The following is a 6,147-nucleotide window of genomic DNA, read 5'->3' on the forward strand; positions in this document are numbered from 1 at the left end:
TCAACTGCTGCAATGGAGTCTTCACACCATGTATAAGAAGAGAGCAGAAACTTATTTCCCTATTCCGCTTGGGCCAAATAAATGTGAGCCTTCCTAAAGTTGTTCTCTGATCCACAGGTTCCATGCTATCAGCAGGAGGCAGATATCCTTAAGGCTGCTGCCCGTAAAAGCACGGAGGACCTTGGTGTGGGGTGTCCATGGGGCCAGCCAGTGAGTCTCTCTCACTATCTCATCCTTGGCTCAGGTAAAATTTCATCCTTCTCAGCAACTCTGATGCTTTTGACAACCAGTAGCTTTGCAGGCTTAAAACAGAACATAATTCAGGAACAAGGATTTTAAGGTTTACATTAGATTCCAAAGAATGAAACATGGTCCAGATTCCTCTCTTTTATTCTGCTACTGTTCATCATTGTAACACTAATCAATAAAGTTCTAATAAGCTACTGATCCAACTTTGAAAGAGTGCTAAACAGCATATACCACTATAGGATGACGGCAGGTTAAAATTAAGGTGCTTTTCATTGTCCTAAAGATATTTGCCAGTTTCAAAACATTAATGATTTCTGCAAAGCCACTTCTAACATAAATAGGCTGCTAGTGGACCTAAAGTTTATGTTTTTCACAAACTCAAAGGATTCATGTAAGTTCCAGGGAGCTGAATTGTACACAACCAAAGAGTTCAGATTCACTCCAAGTAAATACTATTCCTCTTCCTGGTTCCAGAACTCTTCCCTCATCTTGGGACCCCTCAGGAACCCTTCCTTCATCTTACATTCCTCCCTACCAATACCAGGAATTAAGGAACATTTTTCCTTAACTTAACCTTGTCTTCTATGCTGCTGAAATCTCGCCAGTTCTAACAGGTGCCAGCGAGCTCCATACAGACTGGACTGTGATGGAGCTACCAGATACCTCAGGACATGGCAGCACCCCAGCTTTCTCATGTCCCCACAAAGTGGACAATTCCCCCCAGCCAAGTATTCTTGAGAACTTTATGTCCTTATTCCCTAACCTGTCATCTCTAACACCCCACCATTTTAATAAAAATTAAAGGTGGGTATGAAAGGTTCAGGCATAATGCTAACCTTCTAAGGTCACTTGGTAGAATTCACTCAGGAAGATCTCTGGTCAGCCCAGGCTTCCATATGTTCTACGTCTGCAGGTAGATGTAAAGCATACCTTTAAAAGATAGATTTCCCTAATTATGTTCCCTGTCTCTCACTCTTAACTCTCTTGGTTTCTTATCTTCCTCTGCTCTCTGCTTTCTGCTCTTCCTCTTACCTTCTTTGTTTCTTCTCAAGTCTCCCTAATTCTCCCTCTCCCCAAGCCTGTAATTAACTCTATTGTTAATGTATCTCTCATGTTTGTGGCCCATCTAACATGTGTTTTCTTTAAATCTGAATGAAAGGACAACACACTACCCTGGTATTGAAGGATTAGTGTCAGAGAGGCATTGTGGAGGGGTAGCAACTTAGATGTGTGCCCGACTCATGGTTGTTTTTCTGGCCATCACAATTCTACTCTCTAAGTGAGGTTGTAGGCCAAAGAAGATCCAAGCAACATGTGCTGGAGGGAGTTGAGGCCTAAGCAGAGCCCATACTCAATTCAAGCAGAGGGTACAGGGTAGAGGGGGAAGCAAGAGTGCAGGTTAGCCAGACTCAGAGTGGTCCTTCCTGCTGGGGTGGGACCACTCTGGCATTCTCTGCCTGGTCCTTTGACCAGTGAATTGCTGCTGTGGGGAGCTCTTCACTGAGTATTTGGGATTTCAGGTCAGGATATGGTGACCTTATCATCTTGACCTGGACAGCATTTGAAGGTCCACTGTTACTTTTCTAATTATTAAAATTTCTTTTCAATTGAGAAAAAAGCCTCATAAAATATTTGTATTTCCATGCAGTTCAGAAAAACTGAAACAGAAAATATCACTTATATTAATTAATATTTTATTTGCTTACCCAAATCATAACAGACATTGGGCCTGAATATTACTTGAACATAAAGTTTATAAAATACTTAGGCAATTGAAGCTCAAGATCCTGTTTTATATGATCAAAATATTAATCAACAATATTGAATTGGGATCATTATGAACAAAATACATTTTATAAAATGCAATGTTAATATAAAAATAATTTAAAAATTTCCAAGGGACTCTTTCTTCTGTCTCATCCTCCCTGGCCTCTCCTGATTCCTACTCCTGCCCAAGGTCCCCATCAGCAAAGTATCTCTCTGTGCCTGAAGGAGCAGATAATAAACCTGCCTGCATAGAGTGGGCCTGCCCAGACAGGAAGGGCCTCCATGAGTCTAAAAATACCTCACTCTTCCTTGCCCCTCTGCCTTCCTGAACTTTCCTGAACCCTACTCCTCCCTAAAGTCCCAATCAGCTCAGGATCTCTCTGGGCCTAGGCTGAAAACAGTTGACTGCCTCCATAAAGTGGACCCACCCAGACAGGAAGGACCTCTGTGAGTCTCGAAATACCTCAATCTTCCTTCTTCGGGATCCTGACTTATCCTAAGCCCTACTCCTGCCCAAGGTCCCCATCAGTCCAGGATCTCTCTGTGCCAGTGGCAGCAGAGAACAAAACCACCTGCATAGAATAGAACGCTCAGACAGGAAAGACTTCCACATTGAAGTCTTGGCTCATGCACACTACCGGGTGACAAGAGGAGATAGAGAGACCCCACCTGCACCCACTGAAAGAATAGAGGAAAGAAGGCAGAATAAGAACAAACTGAACAGAAAGACCAATATGATACCGCCAGAATCTAGGGACTCCACAACAGCAAGATCTGAAAAACACAGCACAGAGGAAGAAGAATGACCTAAAAATCTACTTCAAGAAGATGCTCAAGACCCTTAAAGAGGAAACAAGAAAATCTCTTAAAGAAATAGAAGAAAAAACAAAAATGTCAAGAAATAAGTAATTCTCTTCAAGAATCTAAAGAAAAAAACAAACAAGTGAAGGAATCCCTGGAAACTGGTCAAGGCATGAAAGCTGAAATAGAAACAATAAAGAAAATACAGAATGAGGGTATGCTGGAAATCCAAAGGCTGGATAAACGATCTGGATCCAAGGATGTGCATATAACCAATCGAATACAAGAGATGGAAAAGAGAATCTCAGTTGTTGAAGACTCGCTAGAGGATATACAGCCATCAACCAAGGAAAGTATCAAATCCAACAAATCTCTAACACAAAATATCCAGGAAATATGGGACACCGTGGAAAGGCCAAGTCTAAGAATAATAGGTATAGAAGAAAGTGAAGAAATACACGTCAAAGGTACAGACAATATATTCAACAGAATTACAGAAAAAAACTTCCCCAACCTAGAGATTGATAAGCCTATGAAATTACATGAATCTTACAGAACACCAAATAGACTGGACCACAAAAAGAATTCCCCTCTCCACATAATAATCAAAACACCAAACAATAGATAAAATAGATAAATATTAAGATAAAATATTAATAGCAGCAAAGGAAAAAGGTCAAGTAACATATAAAGGCAGACCTATCAGAATCACAACTGACTTCTCAGTGGAAACTGAAGGAACATGGATGCCAACCCAGACTACTGTACCCAGCAAAGCTTTCAATCACTATAGATATGGAAAACAAGATATTCCATGACAAAACCAGATTTAAACAGTACATATCCACAAATCCAGCACTACAGAAAGTCCTAGAAGGAAAACTCCAACCCAATGAAGCCAACTACACTCATAAAAACATATGTGATAGATAATTCAACTTTACCAAACAGGAAAAGGAACAGGAGGGGGAACCCTACACCCAGTGACACCACCACCAACAAATCCGAAACAAACAATAACCAACAATAAATGGCCATTAATATCCCTCAGTGTCAATGGGTTTAACATGCACATAAAAAGATACAGGTTAACAGAATGGATACAAAGAAAGAATCCAAAATTCTGCTGTATACAAGAAACACACCTCAACTTCAGGGACAGGCATTAACTCAGAGTAAAGTGTTGGGAAAAGATTTTCCAATTCAATGGACCCAAGAAACAAACTGGTGTAGCAGTCCTAATATCTAACAAATTTGACTTCAAACTAAAATCAATCAAAAGAGATGAAGGACATTTCATACTCATCACAGGAAAAGTCCATCAGTATAAAGTCTCAATCCTGACCACCTATGTGCCAATTACGATGGCACAATCATTTGTAAAAAGGAACATTACTAAATCTCAAACCATGCATAAAACCACAAAAATTTATAGTAGAAGAGTTCAACAGCCCCCTTTCACCACTAGAAAGGAGCACCAGACAGAAACTTAACAAAGAAACAAAGGATCTAACAGAAGTTATGACCCAATAGGGATTAACAAATATTTATAGAACATTCCATCCAAAAAAAATGGATATACCTTCTCAGAGCCACAAGACACCTTCTCTAAAATTGACCACATATTTGGGAACAAAGCAAACTTCAACAGATACAAAAGAATTGAAATAACCCCCTATATGTTATCAGATCACCATGATTTAAAGCTATTAATCAACAGCAATACAAATTGCAGGAAACATACAAACTCCTGGAAATCGAATAACACCCAATTGCACCATTGCTGGGTTGAGGAAGAAAAAAAAAGAAATTAAAGACTTCCTACCATATAAAGAGAATGCAGACACAACATGCCAAAACTTATGGGATACTCTGAAAGCAGTGTTAAGAGGAATGTTCATAGCAATAAGTGCCCACATGAAGAAACTGGAAAAAAGTCACACTAGAGAATTGACAGAACAACTGAAAGCTTTAGAGCAAAAAGAAGCAAACTCACCACAGAGAAGTAGATGCCAGGAAATAATGAAACTGAGGGCTGAAATCAATAAAGTAGAAAGTAGGAAAACATTACAAAGTATCAATGAAACAAAGAGTTGATTCTTTGAGAAGATCAACAAGATAGACAAACCTCTATCCAAACTAACCAAAAGGCATAGAGTGAGCATATTAATTAACAAAATCAAACGAAAAGGGGCATGTATCAGGGGACAGTGAGGAAATCCAGAGAATCATCAGCTAATACTTTGAAAAACTGTACTCCACAATGTTTGAACATCTAAAGGAAACGGACAATTTTCTGGATAGATATCTCTTACCAAAATTAAACCAAGTTCAGAAAGGCAGTTTAAATCGACTTGTAAGCCCCTAATGAAAAACAAGCAGTCATCAAAAGCCTACCAACCAAAATAAATAAATGAATAAATAAAATCCCAGGGCGAGATGGCTTCACTGCAGAATTCTACCAGAAATTCAAACAAGAGCTTATACCAGTACTCCTCAAATTGTTCCACACAATAGAAGTAGAAGATACATGGCCAAACTCTTTTTACAATGCTACAAAATCTTTGATACCCCAGCCACATAAAGATACAACTAAAAAAGAGAACTACAGACCAAAATCCCTCATGAACATTGATTCAAAATTACTCAACAAAATATCGGCGAATCAAAGACAAGAACACATAAGAAAAATCATCCACTATGATCAAGTAAGATTCATCCTGGGGATGCAAGCATGGTTCAACATATGAAAATTCTTCAATGTAATCAACCATATAAACAAACTGAAAGAGAATTACTATCTGGCCAATGCAGAATAAAGCTAGAATCAGGAACATAAGATCCACACAATGAAAGACAGCAAAGAACACATCAAAGCCAGCTGGGGTATCATAAGTCTCTAAACCTAGCACAAAGGTAGAAGAATCACAAGTTCAAAGACACTTTGTGCTACATATTGTGATCCAGGCCAGCCTGGGCTTCATGGGAGACTCTGTCTCAAAAGTGAACAAACAAAAGCCCAAACATTCAAACATTACATGGATTAATGAAGAAGCCTGAGAAATATTAAATATACAAACTGAAAGAAATATAAAATCTATAAAACAAAAATCTATGGGCTACAACTAAATGAAATGCTTAAAGGAAAATAAACATGAGATGGCCATACTAAAAAAAAGTGATATAAATCAATCACCCAAGTTCCTGTCTTAAGAAGGAAAAACAAGTGTCAAACAAACATCACACCAACTGTGATGACCTGAGTTCTAGCAACAGAATCCACATTATGGAAGGAGAGAGTAGACTCCCACAAGTTGTCCCTGACCCACA

Source organism: Cricetulus griseus, unplaced genomic scaffold, assembly GCF_003668045.3.
Source record: "Cricetulus griseus strain 17A/GY unplaced genomic scaffold, alternate assembly CriGri-PICRH-1.0 unplaced_scaffold_7, whole genome shotgun sequence".
NCBI lineage: Eukaryota > Metazoa > Chordata > Mammalia > Rodentia > Cricetidae > Cricetulus > Cricetulus griseus.